The sequence below is a fragment of the Salvelinus sp. IW2-2015 genome, unplaced genomic scaffold (assembly GCF_002910315.2).
Source record: "Salvelinus sp. IW2-2015 unplaced genomic scaffold, ASM291031v2 Un_scaffold1978, whole genome shotgun sequence".
NCBI lineage: Eukaryota > Metazoa > Chordata > Actinopteri > Salmoniformes > Salmonidae > Salvelinus > Salvelinus sp. IW2-2015.
The window spans coordinates 95099-103969 of record NW_019943329.1 but is presented as its reverse complement, the minus strand read 5'-3'; the positions used below and the strand labels follow the sequence as shown (position 1 = coordinate 103969).

Here is an 8871-nt window from a genome sequence, read left to right as displayed (position 1 = left end):
ATAGCCCTAATTTACAAAGTACACACTGTATTATCGTGAGCAGTTGCTTGAGCACAAGCTGTAAAACATTAAACAGTGCCCCCTGTTGGCTGTGAAGGAATACTATAAGCAACCCCCCAAAAAAAATTGTCATGATGACTTCAAGCCCCAATCTCCAACCCTGACTGAAGCTTTCGGTTGCCAAGTAACAAATCAAGTAATAAATCACCGACAAATAATCTTTAAATTCTTTATTCATAAACTTGATGCAAGTTTACAAATTACTGTACATGGTCAAAATGTCCCTTGAAAACAAAAAAACAAAGCATGCCAACGGTGCAAAACTTGACAATCTGTCCCAACCATTTGTTGACGACCAGAAAATGATTTTACAATTAGTCTAGATAGAGAAGACAGATTAACCTTTTTATCAAAAACATTGTTCAGTTACAGAGAAACGTGCAAAACCTATTTAAAATCACAGAATGAATGACTGAACTGACTCTTCCCAAAGTGAATGAGCTCCTATACCCCGCCCTCCGCCTCTGTCCAGAGATTTGGGCCCTGTCCAGAATCAACCCCTAGCCCCTCTATCTACCCCCCTTCCCCCAGACACTTGTGGAGATCTGAGAAGATTGGACACGTGTAATTAAATGTGGCAATATATTCACCTAGCCCCTATCAGAGCATATTGCTTAAACCTATCAAATTTGTATCAGAGTCCGTATCAAGCATCTCAAGAGTATGGGGATCTGATCTAGGATCTGATCCCTCCTTGTCCATGTCATCATTTCATAATTATCTCAAGAGTATGGGGATCTGATCTAGGATCTGATCTAGGATCTGATCCCTCCTTGTCCATGTCATCATTTCATAATTATCTGTGAAGAGAAACCCTCCTAGATCAAGACTCCCACTGAGACACTTGATACATACATCCTCAGATCCCACCGGTGTCTGGGGGTAGGTGGGGGGGAGGACTAGGGCTTGTTTTTTTGGACAGGTCCTGGGTATCAAGTGGGAAGCAGTTACATAAACGTGAGAGAAAAGTTCTACTGAGCTGAACTAAGTTACTCTAAAAATAAAAAAAAGTTAAAAAAAAGATGGGGGAAAATCACACCACAAGACATAAATTCTGTGCCGAAGTAACGGACCAAAGCTTTGGCTTCATTCCAAGCGGTACCGGATTCCCAATGTAGGGGCACTACTTTAGACCACAGCGCCTATGGGTCCTGGTCAAAATTAGTGCACTATTTAGGGAATTAAAGGGTACCATTTGGAACGTAATCTCGGTCATACGGAGCCAAGTAGACGTACTACTAAACTACCACCCCCTTCTGCCCTGTCGACCCCTAAAAATGTGAACTACCCGTGGCTCCGTCGCCATTCTCCACCTTTCTCCGTAAGTGGGAGCCTGTATGATTCAGGTATCAATTGAACAATAAAAAAAATAAAAAGGACATAATAGTTACATTTATAAAGACAGATTTTCCTCTGATTCGGAAAAGGTGAGGTCCTAAAAAAAAAAAAGAAGCAGAAAAATAAATAAAAAATAAAACTTGATTTGTTAGTTTAGGTGTATTGACTTCTGAGGCACATCCTTGCCATTTTGTGCAAAAAATATACTTACCATTACAGACAAGATATATTTAAAGACCTCCTGTCGCACTCAGAAATAAAAACCCATAGTAGCCTAGCCTAGATATATGTATTAGGGGCTAAAGACAACAAAGACCAGTACATACCCATGTTTCTGGTACAAGCAAAAAAGCATGGAGGTGGACATGCAGATAAGACCCTAGCAGTGTTTCAGATGGCACCCTATTCCCTATATAGTGCACTACTTTAGACCGGAGCCATATGGGGAGCGATAGGGTGCAATTTAGGACGCACWTTAAGATGTTATTATTTTGCCAGGTCAGGAGAGCTCCCCTCCATACATACTGAACAAAAACGCAACATGTAAAGTGTTGGTCCCATGTTTCATRAGCTGAAATTAAAGATCCACAAAATTTTCCATACGCACAAAAWGCTTATTTCTGTCATATTTTGTTCACAAATGTGTTTACATCCTTCTTAGTGAGCATTTCTCCTTTGCCAAAATAATTAATCCACCTGACAGGTGTGGCATATAAAGAAGTTGATTACATGGCATGATCATTACATAGGTGCACCTTGTACGAGGGACAATAAAAGGCCACTAAAATGTGCAGTTTTTGCCACAGATGTCTCAAGTTGAGGGAGTGTGCAATTGGCATGCTGACAGCAAAGATTGTCCACCTGAGCTTTTGGCAGAGAATTGAATGTTAATTTTTTTACCATAAGCCGCCTCCAACTTCGTTTTAGAGAATTTGGCAGTACGTCCAAMCGGCCTCACAACCACAGACTACGTGTGACCACACCAGCTCCTCTCTACATCTGACTTCTTCACCTGCTAGATCGTCTGAGACCAGCCACCCGGACAGCTGATGAAACTGAGGAGTATTTCTGTCTGTAATAAAACCCCTTTGGGGGAAAAACTAATTCTGATTGGCTGGGGGTGGGCCTGKTTCCCAAGTTGGGTGGGCCTATGCCCTCCCAGGCCCTTTCCATGGCTGCACCCATGCCAAGTCATTTGAAATCCATAGATTAGGGACCAATTCATGTATTTCAATTGACTGATTTCCTTATATGAACTGTAACTCAGTAAAATCATATTTATATTTTTTGTTCAGTATAGTTAACTGCGTTTCAATTTAGGTAGCTATAGAATTGAGAATATATCACCCAATAAAACTAACCCTAATAAAACTCACTACTGGTATACTAGCTCAATGAAAACTCTTTGTCCTTTAATAACTCAAAATATGATCTATTGAAAACATACAACTATGTAAGACTCACAATGCTTCAATCTCCAGTTAAAGCCGACTACGGTAACTAGCTGGTAATGCAACTACGGTAACTAGCTGGTAATGCAACTACGGTCACTAACTGGTAACATAATGGTAATGCAACTACGGTAACTAGCTGGTATTGCAACTACGGTAACTAGCTGGTATTGCAACTACGGTACTAGCTGGTAATGCAACTCGGTAACTAGCTGGTAATGCAACTACGGTAACTAGCTGGTAATGCAACTACGGTCACTAACTGGTAATGCCAACTACGGTCACTAGCTGGTAATGCAACTACGGTAACTAGTGGTAATGCACTATGGTACAGTGTAATGCAACTATGGTAACTAACTGGTAATGCAACTATGGTAACAAGCTGGTAATGCAACTACGGTCACTAGCTGTAATGCAAACTACGTCACTAGCTGGTAATGCAACTACGGTCACTAGCTGGTAATGCAACTATGGTAACTAGCTGGTAATGCAACTATGAACTAACTGGTGATGCAACTATGGTAACTAGCTGGTAATGCAACTATGGTAACAAGCTGGTAATGCAACTATGGTAACTAACTGGTAATGCAACTATGGTAACTAACTGGTAATGCAACTATGGTAACTAACTGGTAATGCAACTATGGTAACTAGCTGGTAATGCAACTATGGTAACTAACTGGTGATGCAAACTATGGTAACTAGCTGGTAGCAACTATGGTAACAAGCTGGTAATGCAACTATGGTAACTAACTGGTAATGCAACTATGGTAACTAACTAGTAATGCAACTATGGTAACTAACTGGTAATGCAACTATGGTAACAATGGTAATGCAACTATGGTAACTAACTGGTAATGCAACTATGGTAACTAACTGGTAATGCAACTATGGTAACTAACTGGTAATGCAACTATGGTAACTAACTGGTAATGCAACTATGGTAACTAACTGGTAATGCAACTATGGTAACTAGCTGGTAATGCAACTATGGTAACTAGCTGGTAATGCAACTATGGTAACTAACTGGTGATGCCACTATGGTAACTAACTGGTAATGCAACTATGGTAACTAACAGGTAATGCAACATGTAACTATGTAACAACTGGTAATGCAACTATGGTAACTAACTGGTAATGCAACTATGGTAACTAACTGGTAATGCAACTATGGTAACTAACTGGTAATGCAACTATGGTAATGCAACTAGGTAACTAACTGGTAATGCAACTATGGTAACTAACAGGTAATGCAACTATGTAACTAACTGGTGATGAAGCTATGGAACTAACTGGTAATGCAACTATGGTAACTAGCTGGTAATGTAACCGACTATGGTAACTAACTGGTAATGCAACTATGGTAACTAACTGGTAATGTAACCGACATTGGTAACTAACTGTAATGCAACTATGTAACTAACTGGTAATGTAACCGACTATGGTAACTAACTGGTAAGGCAACTATGGTAACTAAACTGGTAATGCAACTATGGTAACTAACTGGTAATGTACACTATGGAACTATTGGAATGTAACCGACTATGGTAACTAACTGGTAATGTACCGACTATGGTAACTAACTGGTAATGCCAACTATGTAACTAACTGGTAATGCAACTATGGTAACTAGCTGGTAATGCAACTATGGTAACTAACAGGTGATGAAGCTGCCTATGGTAACTAACAGGTGATGAAGCTGCCTATGGTAACTAACTGGTAATGTACCGACTATGGTAACTAACTGGTAATGCAACTATGGTAACTAACTTGATGTAACCGACTATGGTAACTAACTGTGTAATGCAACTATGGTAACTAACTGGTAATGTAACCGACTATGGTAACTAACTGGTAATGTAACTATGGTAACTAACTGGTAATGCAACTATGGTAACTAGCTGGTAATGCAACTATGGTAACTAACTGGTAATGCAACTATGGTAACTAACTGGGTGATGCAACTATGGTAACTAACTGGTAATGCAACTATGGTAACTAACAGGTAATGCAACTATGTAACTAACTGGTGGATGTAAGCTGCCTATGGTAACTAAAACAGGTGATGAAGCGCTGCCTATGGTAAACTAACTGGTAATGTAACCGACTATGGTAACTAACTGGTAATGGAGTTATGGTAACTAGCTGGTAATGTAGCTGGCTATGGTAACTGTGTTGTGCTGTGGTAGCCTTGCACGCTACGCTCCAGCCTGGTTGGTCCCAGGTCTATTTGTGCCGTCTTGCCCAGTCCTATAGTCATTAGAAGACAATAGGCTTGGGCGATATATACCGGGGTATTTCGAAATACCGATGGTATGATTTAGAATTGCGTTTTTTGGGGGGGCTTATGGGAGTGTGTGCTACGCCACTGCCTATAACTTTAAATGAAGTATAACTATAAGAAATCTAAGATGTGTTAAATAAATGATATCCAGCTCAGGGCTCCAGCTAGGCACGTGGTTTGTTAACTTGCTAGCTAAGTGTCTAGATGTCAAGACCAAGCTTCTTGGTTACAGCAGAGACGTTCAATCCCTTCCTGGATCAAGAGCCCCCGTTACCTAAATTGTTTTGTGCATAAAAATAGCGCTAACTTCTGTGCACATTCGGTAATACCGCATACTCCGGTACGGTACAGAAATGGTATGAACATCTGGGTACAGACCAATCCCAGGAKATCTGGGACCAGGCCATCCTCTACGTGATCCCCTTAAATAGAACACAACAGTGGTCATGACATGACAGGCGCTTGGTGGAGCTAGCTCACTTAACCATTCTAAAAAAATAATGTTCAGGTGTGATGTAACTGAGGATCAACAGTCGCATCCTACAGGACAGCAGGGAGATAGTACGCAGTGGTAGATTTCATCCCAAAATGGCAACTCATTTCCTACATCGTGCAGTATTTTTTAACCAACACGTTTATCAGAAGAAAAAGAAGAATGATCCAGAGTTACTTTGCTTTCGTAAGAATGTTGTCCATATCCTGCTTTTTCATTCCCATAGGGCAAAGGTCAAAAGAAGTGCACTATCTAGGTACTAGGGTGTCATTTGGGAGACCCCTTCCTGCATCCTAGGCACCCACCATTTTGTCACCAATCTGGCACATGATGTTACTGCTGGGACATTTAAAAAAAGCAACAAAAAAAGCCAGCAAGCAGAATAACAATACATTTAAGCATATACTATTTCTTTTAAACAACGTCTGCATTTTGTACCAGTAAATATTACACAAAGTCAGGGGAGAAAAAGGAGCAGCGTCACTAAAGATGACATCATTGAAACGTCTTAAGTGATCCTCCATCTTCCTTCATTTTCGCTTTAAAATCCAACTGTCACCACAGAGAGGTTTCAGTTCAAAGCCAACTTCACCACAGAGAAGGTTTCGAGTCAAATCCCACTGTCACCACAGAGAGGTTTCAGTTCAAATCCAACTGTCACCACAGAGAGGTTTTCAGTTCAAATCCAACTGTCACCACAGAGAGGTTTCAGTTCAAATCCAACTGTCACCACAGAGGTTTCAGTTCAAATCCAACTGTCACCACCAGAGGTTCAGTTCAAATCCAACTGTCACCACAGAGAGGTTTAGTTCAATCCCTCTGCCAACGCTGTGGCTGGCTGTAAAGCTTACAGCTTCACACTAAAAACAGGTGGTGGTGGTTGTGGATACGAACAAACCAGCTCTAGTCAGACCTGTCTGCTGTACAGTAGGTAGGTTCTCTCACCGAGGAGGAACTGAGCAAGATGATCCGTTAGTCGAGCCCAAGTCGTCAAACCAGCGCATGTATGGAAGGAGAAAAAGCTGTTCTCCACATTGAGAGAGATAAGGGAAAAAAAATGTGAAGAGATGATGTGCATGTATAAAAGATGCAGGAGGACCGCCGAGCCCCTCAGTTATAACAGACATTCTCCTCAGGTGAAGGGGGCAGTGGAGTGATGCAGGAGGACCGCCGAGCCCCTCAGTTATAACAGACATTCTCCTCAGGTGAAGGGGCAGTGGAGTGATGCAGGAGGACCGCGAGCCCTCAGTTATAACAGACATTCTGCATGGTGAAAGGGGCAGTGGAGTGATGCAGGAGGACCGCCGAGCCCCTCAGTTATAACAGACATTCTCCTCAGGTGAAGGGGGCAGTGGAGTGATGAGGAGGACGCCGAGCCCCTCAGTATTACAAGACATTCTCCTCAGGTGAAAGGGGCAGTGGAGTTGATGCAGGAGGACCGCGAGCCCCTCAGTTATAACAGACATTCTGCCCAGTGAAGGGGCAGGGAGTGATGAGGAGGACCCGACCCCTCAGTTATAATCAGACATTCTCCAGTGAAGGGGCAGTGGAGTGATGCAGGAGGACCGCGAGCCCCTCAGTTATACAACATTCTCCTCAGGTGAAGGGGCAGGGAGTGATCAGGAGACCGCCGAGCCCTCAGTTTAACAGACATTCTCCTCAGGTGAAAGGGGCAGTGGAGTGATGCAGGAGGACCGCCGAGCCCCTCAGTTATAACAGACATTCTCCTCAGTGAAGGGGGCAGTGAGTGATGCAGGAGGACCGCCGAGCCCTCGTTATAACAGACATTCTCCTCAGGTGAAGGGGGCAGTGGAGTGATGCAGGAGGACCGCGAGCCCCTCAGTTATAACAGACATTCTCCTCAGGTGAAGGGGGGCAGTGGAAGTGATGCAGGAGGACCGCCGAGCCCCTCATATAACAGACATTCTCCTCAGGTGTAAAGGGGCAGTTGGGAGTGATACAGGAGGACCGCCGAGCCCCTCAGTTTATAAAAGACATTCTCCTCAGGTGAAGTAAGGGGCAGTGGAGTGATACAGGGGGACCGCCGAGCCCCTCAGTTATAAACAGACATTCTCCTCAGGTGAAGTACTAAGGGGGCAGTGGAGTGATACAGGAGGACCGCCGAGCCCCTCAGTTACAACAGACATTCTCCTCAGGTGAAGTACTAAGGGGGCAGTGGAGTGATACAGGAGGGAGTAGAGACAGTCGAGCCCGTTGTCGGGCCAGGCAGAGAGGAGATACTGGTCTACTGAGCTGACGACAGGCCAAACGGAAGAATTTGCCAGTTGGTTTCCACAAGAAAGTGGAAATGATATAACTCCCAATAAGTAAGAAGGGAGAAAATAGTTCCAAAAGAAATTAAAAATATATTGTTTGTTTTTTTACCCAAAAAAGACATTATGTTCCCAGGGAGAATGAGTGAACTCTTTACCCATCTTCTTTAGGAGGTGTGTACCAGCCTGGAAAAAAAATAACACACAAGGTTGCCACAACAACCACGGATTTGTATAATCATCGTCGTCTATTTTCATTCATGTTTATATGGATCGATAGTTCAATGAGGATCATTTACCATTCTTTTCGTGAATCTGCACCAGAGATTTGTATGACTGTTGTGCCCTGGCAAAACTGTACTGATTCTAGAAGAATATGAGGTGAAAATACAGATTAGAATCATCTTCAACAACCTCAAATGGTGTGACAAAATATCTAAATGTTTACCAACGGTTACAGTCGTTTACCTTATTGGCTCCGAACTGCACCCTGCCTTTTCCTTTGACGAGGGTCGCATTGATCTGCATGATGACGGACTCAATGGAATAGGCACTGCTCCAGCCCTGGAACAACAAAGAAATACTAATTGGTCTGTCTGAAACCTCATCAGATCAGTGGCAATGAAGGAGAGGAGGTGAGGAGGAGAACAGACTAAAAAAAWATATATATWTTTTTTTTAAAGACAATTGAGAAAAAGAGAAACAGACAGCTTCTTCAGAAACTTTGGTTAGGGATAAACAATGTATGAATAGTATTAAAATCCAGACCTGTTTTGTGAGAAGCTCCATACATAAGGCCCCTCCGCCAAGAACGTACCTGAAATACAGGACAGAGAAGTACCAAGACTGGTTAATGAACCAGAAAATAATTTGGCCCATCTAATTTTAGTCATTTAGCAGAAGCTAAAGTATGATGAACAGGACAGACAGAATACACTAGATCACGTTCAGGGACATGATGAAAAGGACAGA

General features: G+C 42.6%; 4 long non-coding RNA genes and 1 pseudogene across 4 annotated transcripts; 2 read left to right on the top strand and 3 right to left on the bottom strand.

Annotated features, from left to right (window-relative positions):
• Positions 1-215: 215 nt before the first annotated feature.
• Positions 216-3535, bottom strand: LOC139024880 (uncharacterized). The gene is made up of 2 exons (XR_011476258.1): positions 3182-3535; positions 216-2927 (listed from the first exon to the last, which is right to left on the bottom strand). It is a non-coding gene; the product is annotated as an uncharacterized lncRNA (long non-coding RNA).
• A 2599-nt stretch (positions 3536-6134) lies between these two features.
• On the top strand, positions 6135-6391 carry LOC139024878 (uncharacterized). Its single transcript, XR_011476256.1, has 3 exons — positions 6135-6194; positions 6229-6296; positions 6332-6391. It is a non-coding gene; the product is annotated as an uncharacterized lncRNA (long non-coding RNA).
• Positions 6392-6775: 384 nt separating this feature from the next.
• On the top strand, positions 6776-7775 carry LOC139024879 (uncharacterized). Its single transcript, XR_011476257.1, has 3 exons — positions 6776-6965; positions 7290-7357; positions 7713-7775. It is a non-coding gene; the product is annotated as an uncharacterized lncRNA (long non-coding RNA).
• LOC139022570 (uncharacterized) lies at positions 7649-8737 on the bottom strand. Its single transcript, XR_011476255.1, has 4 exons — positions 8668-8737; positions 8368-8463; positions 8199-8265; positions 7649-8085 (listed from the first exon to the last, which is right to left on the bottom strand). It is a non-coding gene; the product is annotated as an uncharacterized lncRNA (long non-coding RNA).
• Positions 8738-8788: 51 nt separating this feature from the next.
• The window catches only part of LOC112072605 (ubiquitin-conjugating enzyme E2 Q2-like), a 19874-nt pseudogene continuing 19791 nt past the window's right edge, over positions 8789-8871 (bottom strand).